We start from the raw sequence: 15,026 nt of genomic DNA on the forward strand, positions 1-15,026 counted from the left end.
TTTTTTGTGAAAAACGTTTTAAAATGTTTTTTTTTAGGCCTGTCCAGAATGTCGATAGTTCGGCATGACCGGGGTCACTGTTTTTGTGTCAAAAAATGAAAAAAAGAATTCTGAGCTTTTTTTTTGAAAATGGTTCTAAAATGCATTTTTTTTAGGCCTGTCCAAAATGTCGCTAGTTCGGCATGATCGGAGTCATCGTTTTTAGGGACAAAATAGAAATCTGCAATTTTTGGTGAAAATGGTTTTAAAAATTTTTTTTTAGGCCTGTCCAGAATGTCGATAGTTCGGCATGACCGGGGTCACTGTTTTTGTGTCACGAAAATGAAAAAAAATATCTGCCTTTTTTTGTGAAAATGGTTCTAAAAAATTTTTTTAGGCCTGTCCAGAATGTCGCTAGTTCGGCATGACCGGGGTCACTGTTTTTGTGTAAAAAAATGAAGAAAAAAAAATCTGCCATTTTTGCTGAAAATGGTTTTTAAATTTTTTTTTAGGCCTGTCCAGAATGTCGCTTTTTCGGCATGATCGGAGTCATCGTTTTTAGGGACAAAATAGAAATCTGCAATTTTTTGTGAAAATGGTTTTAAAATGTTTTTTTTAGGCCTGTCCAGAATGTCGATAGTTCGGCATGACCGGGGTCACTGTTTTTGTGTCAAAAAATGAAAAAAAGAATTATGAGCTTTTTTTTGGAAAATGGTTCTAAAATGCTTTTTTTTTAGGCCTGTCCAAAATGTCGCTAGTTCGGCATGATCGGAGTATTCGTTTTTGGTGACAAAAATAGAAATCTACAATTTTTTGTGAAAATGGTTTTAAAATGTTTTTTTTAGGCCTGTCCAGAATGTCGCTAGTTTGGCATAACCGGGGTCACTGTTTTTGTGTCACGAAAATGAAGAAAAAAAAATCAGCAATTTTTGGTGAAAATGGTTTTAAAAATTTTTTTTTGACCTGTCCAGAATGTCGCTTTTTAGGCATGATCGGAGTCATCGTTTTTAGGGACAAAATAGAAATCTGCAATTTTTTGTGAAAATGGTTTTAAAATGTTTTTTTTAGGCCTGTCCAGAATGTCGATAGTTCGGTATGACCGGGGTCACTGTTTTTGTGTCACGAAAATGAAAAAAAAATATCTGCAATTTTTTTTTGAAAATGGTTCTAAAATGCATTTTTTTTAGGCCTGTCCAAAATGTCGCTAGTTCGGCATGATCGGAGTCATCGTTTTTAGGGACAAAATAGAAATCTGCAATTTTTGGTGAAAATGGTTTTAAAATGTTTTTTTTTAGGCCTGTCCAGAATGTCGCTAGTTCGGCATGACCGGGGTCACTGTTTTTGTGTAAAAAAAAGAAGAAAAAAAAATCAGCCATTTTTGGTGAAAATGGTTTTAAATTTTTTTTTTAGGCCTGTCCAAAATGTCGCTAGTTCGGCATGATCGGAGTCATCGTTTTTAGGGACAAAATAGAAATCTGCAATTTTTGGTGAAAATGGTTTTAAAATGTTTTTTTTTAGGCCTGTCCAGAATGTCGCTAGTTCGGCATGACCGGGGTCACTGTTTTTGTGTAAAAAAATGAAGAAAAAAAAATCAGCCATTTTTGGTGAAAATGGTTTTAATTTTTTTTTTTAGGCCTGTCCAGAATGTCGCTTTTTCGGCATGATCGGAGTCATCGTTTTTAGGGACAAAATAGAAATCTGCAATTTTTGGTGAAAATGGTTTTAAAATGTTTTTTTTTAGGCCTGTCCAGAATGTCGATAGTTCGGCATGACCGGGGTCACTGTTTTTGTGTCACGAAAATGAGAAAAAAATATCTGCAATTTTTTGTGAAAATGGTTCTAAAAAATTTTTTTAGGCCTGTCCAGAATGTCGCTTTTTCGGCATGATCGGAGTCATCGTTTTTAGGGACAAAATAGAAATCTGCAATGTTTTGTGAAAATGGTTTTAAAATGTTTTTTTTAGGCCTGTCCAGAATGTCGATAGTTCGGCATGACCGGGGTCACTGTTTTTGTGTCAAAAAATGAAAAAAAGAATTCTGAGCTTTTTTTTGGAAAATGGTTCTAAAATGCTTTTTTTTTAGGCCTGTCCAAAATGTCGCTAGTTCGGCATGATCGGAGTATTCGTTTTTGGTGACAAAAATAGAAATCTACAATTTTTTGTGAAAATGGTTTTAAAATGTTTTTTTTAGGCCTGTCCAGAATGTCGCTAGTTTGGCATAACCGGGGTCACTGTTTTTGTGTCACGAAAATGAAGAAAAAAAAATCAGCAATTTTTGGTGAAAATGGTTTTTAAATTTTTTTTTAGACCTGTCCAGAATGTCGCTTTTTAGGCATGATCGGAGTCATCGTTTTTAGGGACAAAATAGAAATCTGCAATTTTTGGTGAAAATGGTTTTAAAATGTTTTTTTTAGGCCTGTCCAGAATGTCGATAGTTCGGTATGACCGGGGTCACTGTTTTTGTGTCACGAAAATGAAAAAAAAATATCAGCAATTTTTTGTGAAAATGGTTCAAAAATTTTTTTTTAGGCCTGTCCAGAATGACGGTTTTTCGGCATGATCGGAGTCAACGTTTTTAGGGACAAAATAGAAATCTGCAATTTTTTGTGAAAAACGTTTTAAAATGTTTTTTTTTAGGCCTGTCCAGAATGTCGATAGTTCGGCATGACCGGGGTCACTGTTTTTGTGTCAAAAAATGAAAAAAAGAATTCTGAGCTTTTTTTTTGAAAATGGTTCTAAAATGCATTTTTTTTAGGCCTGTCCAAAATGTCGCTAGTTCGGCATGATCGGAGTCATCGTTTTTAGGGACAAAATAGAAATCTGCAATTTTTGGTGAAAATGTTTTAAAATGTTTTTTTTTAGGCCTGTCCAGAATGTCGATAGTTCGGCATGACCGGGGTCACTGTTTTTGTGTCACGAAAATGAGAAAAAAATATCTGCCTTTTTTTGTGAAAATGGTTCAAAAAATTTTTTTTAGGCCTGTCCAGAATGTCGCTAGTTCGGCATGACCGGGGTCACTGTTTTTGTGTAAAAAAATGAAGAAAAAAAAATCAGCCATTTTTGGTGAAAATGGTTTTAAATTTTTTTTTTAGGCCTGTCCAGAATGTCGCTTTTTCGGCATGATCGGAGTCATCGTTTTTAGGGACAAAATAGAAATCTGCAATTTTTGGTGAAAATGGTTTTAAAATGTTTTTTTTTAGGGCTGTCCAGAATGTCGATAGTTCGGCATGACCGGGGTCACTGTTTTTGTGTCACGAAAATGAGAAAAAAATATCTGCAATTTTTAGTGAAAATGGTTCTAAAAAATTTTTTTAGGCCTGTCCAGAATGTCGCTTTTTCGGCATGATCGGAGTCATCGTTTTTAGGGACAAAATAGAAATCTGCAATTTTTTGTGAAAATGGTTTTAAAATGTTTTTTTTAGGCCTGTCCAGAATGTCGCTAGTTCGGCATAACCGGGGTCACTGTTTTTGTGTCACGAAAATGAAGAAAAAAATATCTGCAATTTTTTGTGAAAATGGTTCAAAAAATTTTTTTTAGGCCTGTCCAGAATGACGGTTTTTCGGCATGATCGGAGTCAACGTTTTTAGGAGACAAAATAGAAATCTGCAATTTTTTGTGAAAAACGTTTTAAAATGTTTTTTTTTAGGCCTGTCCAGAATGTCGATAGTTCGGCATGACCGGGGTCACTGTTTTTGTGTCAAAAAATGAAAAAAAGAATTCTGAGCTTTTTTTTTGAAAATGGTTCTAAAATGCATTTTTTTTAGGCCTGTCCAAAATGTCGCTAGTTCGACATGATCGGAGTCATCGTTTTTAGGGACAAAATAGAAATCTGCAATTTTTGGTGAAAATGGTTTTAAAATGTTTTTTTTTAGGCCTGTCCAGAATGTCGATAGTTCGGCATGACCGGGGTCACTGTTTTTGTGTCACGAAAATGAGAAAAAAATATCTGCCTTTTTTTGTGAAAATGGTTCAAAAAAAAATTTTTAGGCCTGTCCAGAATGTCGCTAGTTCGGCATGACCGGGGTCACTGTTTTTGTGTAAAAAAATGAAGAAAAAAAAATCAGCCATTTTTGGTGAAAATGGTTTTAAAAATTTTTTTTAGGCCTGTCCAGAATGTCGCTTTTTCGGCATGATCGGAGTCATCGTTTTTAGGGACAAAATAGAAATCTGCAATTTTTGGTGAAAATGGTTTTAAAATGTTTTTTTTAGGCCTGTCCAGAATGTCGATAGTTCGGCATGACCGGGGTCACTGTTTTTGTGTCAAAAAATGAAAAAAAGAATTCTGAGCTTTTTTTTGTAAAATGGTTCTAAAATGCTTTTTTTTTAGGCCTGTCCAAAATGTCGCTAGTTCGGCATGATCGGAGTATTCGTTTTTGGTGACAAAAATAGAAATCTACAATTTTTTGTGAAAATGGTTTTAAAATGTTTTTTTTAGGCCTGTCCAGAATGTCGCTAGTTTGGCATAACCGGGGTCACTGTTTTTGTGTCACGAAAATGAAGAAAAAAAAATCAGCAATTTTTGGTGAAAATGGTTTTAAAAAAATTTTTTAGACCTGTCCAGAATGTCGCTTTTTAGGCATGATCGGAGGCATCGTTTTTAGGGACAAAATAGAAATCTGCAATTTTTGGTGAAAATGGTTTTAAAATGTTTTTTTTAGGCCTGTCCAGAATGTCGATAGTTCGGTATGACCGGGGTCACTGTTTTTGTGTCACGAAAATGAAAAAAAAATATCAGCAATTTTTTGTGAAAATGGTTCAAAAAAATTTTTTTAGGCCTGTCCAGAATGACGGTTTTTCGGCATGATCGGAGTCAACGTTTTTAGGGACAAAATAGAAATCTGCAATTTTTTGTGAAAAACGTTTTAAAATGTTTTTTTTTAGGCCTGTCCAGAATGTCGATAGTTCGGCATGACCGGGGTCACTGTTTTTGTGTCAAAAAATGAAAAAAAGAATTCTGAGCTTTTTTTTTGAAAATGGTTCTAAAATGCATTTTTTTTAGGCCTGTCCAAAATGTCGCTAGTTCGGCATGATCGGAGTCATCGTTTTTAGGGACAAAATAGAAATCTGCAATTTTTGGTGAAAATGTTTTAAAATGTTTTTTTTTAGGCCTGTCCAGAATGTCGATAGTTCGGCATGACCGGGGTCACTGTTTTTGTGTCACGAAAATGAGAAAAAAATATCAGCCTTTTTTTGTGAAAATGGTTCAAAAAATTTTTTTTAGGCCTGTCCAGAATGTCGCTAGTTCGGCATGACCGGGGTCACTGTTTTTGTGTAAAAAAATGAAGAAAAAAAAATCAGCCATTTTTGGTGAAAATGGTTTTAAATTTTTTTTTTAGGCCTGTCCAGAATGTCGCTTTTTCGGCATGATCGGAGTCATCGTTTTTAGGGACAAAATAGAAATCTGCAATTTTTGGTGAAAATGGTTTTAAAATGTTTTTTTTTAGGCCTGTCCAGAATGTCGATAGTTCAGCATGACCGGGGTCACTGTTTTTGTGTCACGAAAATGAGAAAAAAATATCTGCAATTTTTTGTGAAAATGGTTCAAAAAAATTTTTTTAGGCCTGTCCAGAATGTCGCTTTTTCGGCATGATCGGAGTCATCGTTTTTAGGGACAAAATAGAAATCTGCAATTTTTTGTGAAAATGGTTTTAAAATGTTTTTTTTAGGCCTGTCCAGAATGTCGCTAGTTCGGCATAACCGGGGTCACTGTTTTTGTGTCACGAAAATGAAGAAAAAAATATCTGCAATTTTTTGTGAAAATGGTTCAAAAATTTTTTTTTAGGCCTGTCCAGAATGACGGTTTTTCGGCATGATCGGAGTCAACGTTTTTAGGAGACAAAATAGAAATCTGCAATTTTTTGTGAAAAACGTTTTAAAATGTTTTTTTTTAGGCCTGTCCAGAATGTCGATAGTTCGGCATGACCGGGGTCACTGTTTTTGTGTCAAAAAATGAAAAAAAGAATTCTGAGCTTTTTTTTTGAAAATGGTTCTAAAATGCATTTTTTTTAGGCCTGTCCAAAATGTCGCTAGTTCGACATGATCGGAGTCATCGTTTTTAGGGACAAAATAGAAATCTGCAATTTTTGGTGAAAATGGTTTTAAAATGTTTTTTTTTAGGCCTGTCCAGAATGTCGATAGTTCGGCATGACCGGGGTCACTGTTTTTGTGTCACGAAAATGAGAAAAAAATATCTGCCTTTTTTTGTGAAAATGGTTCAAAAAAATTTTTTTAGGCCTGTCCAGAATGTCGCTAGTTCGGCATGACCGGGGTCACTGTTTTTGTGTAAAAAAATGAAGAAAAAAAAATCAGCCATTTTTGGTGAAAATGGTTTTAAAATTTTTTTTTAGGCCTGTCCAGAATGTCGCTTTTTCGGCATGATCGGAGTCATCGTTTTTAGGGACAAAATAGAAATCTGCAATTTTTGGTGAAAATGGTTTTAAAATGTTTTTTTTTAGGCCTGTCCAGAATGTCGATAGTTCGGCATGACCGGGGTCACTGTTTTTGTGTCAAAAAATGAAAAAAAGAATTCTGAGCTTTTTTTTGTAAAATGGTTCTAAAATGCTTTTTTTTTAGGCCTGTCCAAAATGTCGCTAGTTCGGCATGATCGGAGTATTCGTTTTTGGTGACAAAAATAGAAATCTACAATTTTTTGTGAAAATGGTTTTAAAATGTTTTTTTTTAGGCCTGTCCAGAATGTCGCTAGTTCGGCATAACCGGGGTCACTGTTTTTGTGTCACGAAAATGAAGAAAAAAAATCAGCAATTTTTGGTGAAAATGGTTTAAAAAAAATTTTTTAGACCTGTCCAGAATGTCGCTTTTTCGGCATGATCGGAGTCATCGTTTTTAGGGACAAAATAGAAATCTGCAATTTTTGGTGAAAATGGTTTTAAAATGTTTTTTTTAGGCCTGTCCAGAATGTCGATAGTTCGGCATGACCGGGGTCACTGTTTTTGTGTAACGAAAATGAGAAAAAAATATCTGCAATTTTTTGTGAAAATGGTTCTACATTTTTTTTTTAGGATTGTCCAGAATGTCGCTTTTTCGGCATGATCGGAGTCATCGTTTTTAGGGACAAAATAGAAATCTGCAATTTTTTGTGAAAATGTTTTTACAAGGTTTTTTTGAGGCCTGTCCAGAATGTCGATAGTTCGGTATGACCGGGGTCACTGTTTTTGTGTCACGAAAATGAAAAAAAAATATCTGCAATTTTTTGTGAAAATGGTTCAAAAAATTTTTTTTAGGCCTGTCCAGAATGACGCTTTTTCGGCATGATCGGAGTCAACGTTTTTAGGGACAAAATAGAAATCTGCAATTTTTTGTGAAAAACGTTTTAAAATGTTTTTTAATAGGCCTGTCCAGAATGTCGATAGTTCGGCATGACCGGGGTCACTGTTTTTGTGTCAAAAAATGAAAAAAAGAATTCTGAGCTTTTTTTTGGAAAATGGTTCTAAAATGCATTTTTTTTAGGCCTGTCCAAAATGTCGCTAGTTCGGCATGATTGGAGTCATCGTTTTTAGGGACAAAATATAAATCTGCAATTTTTGGTGAAAATGGTTTTAAAAATTTTTTTTTAGGCCTGTCCAGAATGTCGATAGTTCGGCATGACCGGGGTCACTGTTTTTGTGTCACGAAAATGAAAAAAAATATCTGAGCTTTTTTTGTGAAAATGGTTCTAAAAATTTTTTTTAGGCCTGTCCAGAATGTCGCTTTTTCGGCATGATCGGAGTCAACGTTTTTAGGGACAAAATAGAAATCTGCAATTTTTTGTGAAAAATGTTTTAAAATGTTTTTTTTTAGGCCTGTCCAGAATGTCGATAGTTCGGCATGACCGGGGTCACTGTTTTTGTGTCAAAAAATGAAAAAAAGAATTCTGAGCTTTTTTTTTGAAAATGGTTCTAAAATGCATTTTTTTTAGGCCTGTCCAAAATGTCGCTAGTTCGGCATTATCGGAGTCATCGTTTTGAGGGAAAAAATAGAAATCTGCAATTTTTGGTGAAAATGGTTTTAAAATGTTTTTTTTAGGCCTGTCCAGAATGTCGATAGTTCGGCATGACCGGGGTCACTGTTTTTGTGTCACGAAAATGAGAAAAAAATATCTTCAATTTTTTGTGAAAATGGTTCTAAAAAATTTTTTTAGGCCTGTCCAGAATGTCGCTTTTTCGGCATGATCGGAGTCATCGTTTTTAGGGACAAAATAGAAATCTGCAATTTTTTGTGAAAATGGTTTTAAAATGTTTTTTTTAGGCCTGTCCAGAATGTCGATAGTTCGGCATGACCGGGGTCACTGTTTTTGTGTCAAAAAATGAAAAAAAGAATTCTGAGCTTTTTTTTGTAAAATTGTTCTAAAATGCATTTTTTTTAGGCCTGTCCAAAATGTCGCTAGTTCGGCATGATCGGAGTCATCGTTTTTGGTGACAAAAATAGAAATCTACAATTTTTTGTGAAAATGGTTTTAAAATGTTTTTTTTAGGCCTGTCCAGAATGTCGCTAGTTCGGCATAACCGGGGTCACTGTTTTTGTGTCACGAAAATGAAGAAAAAAAAATCAGCAATTTTTGGTGAAAATGGTTTTTAAATTTTTTTTTAGGCCTGTCCAGAATGTGGCTTTTTCGGCATGATCGGAGTCATCGTTTTTAGGGACAAAATAGAAATCTGCAATTTTTTGTGAAAATGGTTTTAAAATGTTTTTTTAGGCCTGTCCAGAATGTCGATAGTTCGTCATGACCGGGGTCACTGTTTTTGTGTCACGAAAAATAAAAATAAATATCTGCAATTTTTTGTGAAAATGGTTCTAACATTTTTTTTTAGGCCTGTCCAGAATGTCGCTTTTTCGGCATGATCGGAGTCATCGTTTTTAGGGACAAAATAGAAATCTGCAATTTTTTGTGAAAATGGTTCTAAAATTATTTTTTTTAGGCCTGTCCAGAATGTCGATAGTTCGGCATGACCGGGGTCACTGTTTTTGTGTCACGAAAATGAGAAAAAAATATCTGCCTTTTTTTGTGAAAATGGTTCCAAAAATTTTTTTTAGGCCTGTCCAGAATGTCGCTAGTTCGGCATGACCGGGGTCACTGTTTTTGTGTAAAAAAATGAAGAAAAAAAAATCAGCCATTTTTGGTGAAAATGGTTTTAAATTTTTTTTTTAGGCCTGTCCAGAATGTCGCTTTTTCGGCATGATCGGAGTCATCGTTTTTAGGGACAAAATAGAAATCTGCAATTTTTGGTGAAAATGGTTTTAAAATGTTTTTTTTAGGCCTGTCCAGAATGTCGATAGTTCGGCATGACCGGGGTCACTGTTTTTGTGTCACGAAAATGAGAAAAAAATATCTGCAATTTTTTGTGAAAATGGTTCTAAAAAATTTTTTTAGGCCTGTCCAGAATGTCGCTTTTTCGGCATGATCGGAGTCATCGTTTTTAGGGACAAAATAGAAATCTGCAATTTTTTGTGAAAATGGTTTTAAAATGTTTTTTTTAGGCCTGTCCAGAATGTCGATAGTTCGGCATGACCGGGGTCACTGTTTTTGTGTCAAAAAATGAAAAAAAGAATTCTGAGCTTTTTTTTGTAAAATTGTTCTAAAATGCTTTTTTTTTAGGCCTGTCCAAAATGTCGCTAGTTCGGCATGATCGGAGTATTCGTTTTTGGTGACAAAAATAGAAATCTACAATTTTTTGTGAAAATGGTTTTAAAATGTTTTTTTTAGGCCTGTCCAGAATGTCGCTAGTTCGGCATAACCGGGGTCACTGTTTTTGTGTCACGAAAATGAAGAAAAAAAAATCAGCAATTTTTGGTGAAAATGGTTTTGAAATTTTTTTTTAGGCCTGTCCAGAATGTGGCTTTTTCGGCATGATCGGAGTCATCGTTTTTAGGGACAAAATAGAAATCTGCAATTTTTTGTGAAAATGGTTTTAAAATGTTTTTTTAGGCCTGTCCAGAATGTCGATAGTTCGTCATGACCGGGGTCACTGTTTTTGTGTCACGAAAAATAAAAATAAATATCTGCAATTTTTTGTGAAAATGGTTCTAACATTTTTTTTTAGGCCTGTCCAGAATGTCGCTTTTTCGGCATGATCGGAGTCATCGTTTTTAGGGACAAAATAGAAATCTGCAATTTTTTGTGAAAATGGTTCTAAAATTTTTTTTTTTAGGCCTGTCCAGAATGTCGATAGTTCGGCATGACCGGGGTCACTGTTTTTGTGTCACGAAAATGAGAAAAAAATATCTGCCTTTTTTTGTGAAAATGGTTCCAAAAATTTTTTTTAGGCCTGTCCAGAATGTCGCTAGTTCGGCATGACCGGGGTCACTGTTTTTGTGTAAAAAAATGAAGAAAAAAAAATCAGCCATTTTTGGTGAAAATGGTTTTAAATTTTTTTTTTAGGCCTGTCCAGAATGTCGCTTTTTCGGCATGATCGGAGTCATCGTTTTTAGGGACAAAATAGAAATCTGCAATTTTTGGTGAAAATGGTTTTAAAATGTTTTTTTTAGGCCTGTCCAGAATGTCGATAGTTCGGCATGACCGGGGTCACTGTTTTTGTGTCACGAAAATGAGAAAAAAATATCTGCAATTTTTTGTGAAAATGGTTCTAAAAAATTTTTTTAGGCCTGTCCAGAATGTCGCTTTTTCGGCATGATCGGAGTCATCGTTTTTAGGGACAAAATAGAAATCTGCAATTTTTTGTGAAAATGGTTTTAAAATGTTTTTTTTAGGCCTGTCCAGAATGTCGATAGTTCGGCATGACCGGGGTCACTGTTTTTGTGTCAAAAAATGAAAAAAAGAATTCTGAGCTTTTTTTTGTAAAATTGTTCTAAAATGCTTTTTTTTTAGGCCTGTCCAAAATGTCGCTAGTTCGGCATGATCGGAGTATTCGTTTTTGGTGACAAAAATAGAAATCTACAATTTTTTGTGAAAATGGTTTTAAAATGTTTTTTTTAGGCCTGTCCAGAATGTCGCTAGTTCGGCATAACCGGGGTCACTGTTTTTGTGTCACGAAAATGAAGAAAAAAAAATCAGCAATTTTTGGTGAAAATGGTTTTTAAATTTTTTTTTAGGCCTGTCCAGAATGTGGCTTTTTCGGCATGATCGGAGTCATCGTTTTTAGGGACAAAATAGAAATCTGCAATTTTTTGTGAAAATGGTTTTAAAATGTTTTTTTAGGCCTGTCCAGAATGTCGATAGTTCGTCATGACCGGGGTCACTGTTTTTGTGTCACGAAAAATAAAAATAAATATCTGCAATTTTTTGTGAAAATGGTTCTAACATTTTTTTTTAGGCCTGTCCAGAATGTCGCTTTTTCGGCATGATCGGAGTCATCGTTTTTAGGGACAAAATAGAAATCTGCAATTTTTTGTGAAAATGGTTCTAAAATTTTTTTTTTTAGGCCTGTCCAGAATGTCGATAGTTCGGCATGACCGGGGTCACTGTTTTTGTGTCACGAAAATGAGAAAAAAATATCTGCCTTTTTTTGTGAAAATGGTTCCAAAAATTTTTTTTAGGCCTGTCCAGAATGTCGCTAGTTCGGCATGAACTAGTTCGGTCACTGTTTTTGTGTAAAAAAATGAAGAAAAAAAAATCAGCCATTTTTGGTGAAAATGGTTTTAAATTTTTTTTTTAGGCCTGTCCAGAATGTCGCTTTTTCGGCATGATCGGAGTCATCGTTTTTAGGGACAAAATAGAAATCTGCAATTTTTGGTGAAAATGGTTTTAAAATGTTTTTTTTAGGCCTGTCCAGAATGTCGATAGTTCGGCATGACCGGGGTCACTGTTTTTGTGTCACGAAAATGAGAAAAAAATATCTGCAATTTTTTGTGAAAATGGTTCTAAAAAATTTTTTTAGGCCTGTCCAGAATGTCGCTTTTTCGGCATGATCGGAGTCATCGTTTTTAGGGACAAAATAGAAATCTGCAATTTTTTGTGAAAATGGTTTTAAAATGTTTTTTTTAGGCCTGTCCAGAATGTCGATAGTTCGGCATGACCGGGGTCACTGTTTTTGTGTCAAAAAATGAAAAAAAGAATTCTGAGCTTTTTTTTGTAAAATTGTTCTAAAATGCTTTTTTTTTAGGCCTGTCCAAAATGTCGCTAGTTCGGCATGATCGGAGTATTCGTTTTTGGTGACAAAAATAGAAATCTACAATTTTTTGTGAAAATGGTTTTAAAATGTTTTTTTTAGGCCTGTCCAGAATGTCGCTAGTTCGGCATAACCGGGGTCACTGTTTTTGTGTCACGAAAATGAAGAAAAAAAAATCAGCAATTTTTGGTGAAAATGGTTTTGAAATTTTTTTTTAGGCCTGTCCAGAATGTGGCTTTTTCGGCATGATCGGAGTCATCGTTTTTAGGGACAAAATAGAAATCTGCAATTTTTTGTGAAAATGGTTTTAAAATGTTTTTTTAGGCCTGTCCAGAATGTCGATAGTTCGTCATGACCGGGGTCACTGTTTTTGTGTCACGAAAAATAAAAATAAATATCTGCAATTTTTTGTGAAAATGGTTCTAACATTTTTTTTTAGGCCTGTCCAGAATGTCGCTTTTTCGGCATGATCGGAGTCATCGTTTTTAGGGACAAAATAGAAATCTGCAATTTTTTGTGAAAATGGTTCTAAAATTTTTTTTTTTAGGCCTGTCCAGAATGTCGATAGTTCGGCATGACCGGGGTCACTGTTTTTGTGTCACGAAAATGAGAAAAAAATATCTGCCTTTTTTTGTGAAAATGGTTCCAAAAATTTTTTTTAGGCCTGTCCAGAATGTCGCTAGTTCGGCATGAACTAGTTCGGTCACTGTTTTTGTGTAAAAAAATGAAGAAAAAAAAATCAGCCATTTTTGGTGAAAATGGTTTTAAAATTTTTTTTTAGGCCTGTCCAGAATGTCGCTTTTTCGGCATGATCGGAGTCATCGTTTTTAGGGACAAAATAGAAATCTGCAATTTTTGGTGAAAATGGTTTTAAAATGTTTTTTTTAGGCCTGTCCAGAATGTCGATAGTTCGGCATGACCGGGGTCACTGTTTTTGTGTCACGAAAATGAGAAAAAAATATCTGCAATTTTTTGTGAAAATGGTTCTAAAAAATTTTTTTAGGCCTGTCCAGAATGTCGCTTTTTCGGCATGATCGGAGTCATCGTTTTTAGGGACAAAATAGAAATCTGCAATTTTTTGTGAAAATGGTTTTAAAATGTTTTTTTTAGGCCTGTCCAGAATGTCGATAGTTCGGCATGACCGGGGTCACTGTTTTTGTGTCAAAAAATGAAAAAAAGAATTCTGAGCTTTTTTTTGTAAAATTGTTCTAAAATGCTTTTTTTTTAGGCCTGTCCAAAATGTCGCTAGTTCGGCATGATCGGAGTATTCGTTTTTGGTGACAAAAATAGAAATCTACAATTTTTTGTGAAAATGGTTTTAAAATGTTTTTTTTAGGCCTGTCCAGAATGTCGCTAGTTCGGCATAACCGGGGTCACTGTTTTTGTGTCACGAAAATGAAGAAAAAAAAATCAGCAATTTTTGGTGAAAATGGTTTTGAAATTTTTTTTTAGGCCTGTCCAGAATGTGGCTTTTTCGGCATGATCGGAGTCATCGTTTTTAGGGACAAAATAGAAATCTGCAATTTTTTGTGAAAATGGTTTTAAAATGTTTTTTTAGGCCTGTCCAGAATGTCGATAGTTCGTCATGACCGGGGTCACTGTTTTTGTGTCACGAAAAATAAAAATAAATATCTGCAATTTTTTGTGAAAATGGTTCTAACATTTTTTTTTAGGCCTGTCCAGAATGTCGCTTTTTCGGCATGATCGGAGTCATCGTTTTTAGGGACAAAATAGAAATCTGCAATTTTTTGTGAAAATGGTTCTAAAATTTTTTTTTTTAGGCCTGTCCAGAATGTCGATAGTTCGGCATGACCGGGGTCACTGTTTTTGTGTCACGAAAATGAGAAAAAAATATCTGCCTTTTTTTGTGAAAATGGTTCCAAAAATTTTTTTTAGGCCTGTCCAGAATGTCGCTAGTTCGGCATGACCGGGGTCACTGTTTTTGTGTAAAAAAATGAAGAAAAAAAAATCAGCCATTTTTGGTGAAAATGGTTTTAAATTTTTTTTTTAGGCCTGTCCAGAATGTCGCTTTTTCGGCATGATCGGAGTCATCGTTTTTAGGGACAAAATAGAAATCTGCAATTTTTGGTGAAAATGGTTTTAAAATGTTTTTTTTAGGCCTGTCCAGAATGTCGATAGTTCGGCATGACCGGGGTCACTGTTTTTGTGTCACGAAAATGAGAAAAAAATATCTGCAATTTTTTGTGAAAATGGTTCTAAAAAATTTTTTTAGGCCTGTCCAGAATGTCGCTTTTTCGGCATGATCGGAGTCATCGTTTTTAGGGACAAAATAGAAATCTGCAATTTTTTGTGAAAATGGTTTTAAAATGTTTTTTTTAGGCCTGTCCAGAATGTCGATAGTTCGGCATGACCGGGGTCACTGTTTTTGTGTCAAAAAATGAAAAAAAGAATTCTGAGCTTTTTTTTGTAAAATTGTTCTAAAATGCTTTTTTTTTAGGCCTGTCCAAAATGTCGCTAGTTCGGCATGATCGGAGTATTCGTTTTTGGTGACAAAAATAGAAATCTACAATTTTTTGTGAAAATGGTTTTAAAATGTTTTTTTTAGGCCTGTCCAGAATGTCGCTAGTTCAGCATAACCGGGGTCACTGTTTTTGTGTCACGAAAATGAAGAAAAAAAAATCAGCAATTTTTGGTGAAAATGGTTTTTAAATTTTTTTTTAGGCCTGTCCAGAATGTGGCTTTTTCGGCATGATCGGAGTCATCGTTTTTAGGGACAAAATAGAAATCTGCAATTTTTTGTGAAAATGGTTTTAAAATGTTTTTTTAGGCCTGTCCAGAATGTCGATAGTTCGTCATGACCGGGGTCACTGTTTTTGTGTCACGAAAAATAAAAATAAATATCTGCAATTTTTTGTGAAAATGGTTCTAACATTTTTTTTTAGGCCTGTCCAGAATGTCGCTTTTTCGGCATGATCGGAGTCATCGTTTTTAGGGACAAAATAGAAATCTGCAATTTTTTGTGAAA

The sequence above is a fragment of the Salmo salar genome, chromosome 29 (genome assembly GCF_965601325.2).
Source record: "Salmo salar chromosome 29, fSalSal1, whole genome shotgun sequence".
NCBI classification, from domain to species: domain Eukaryota; kingdom Metazoa; phylum Chordata; class Actinopteri; order Salmoniformes; family Salmonidae; genus Salmo; species Salmo salar.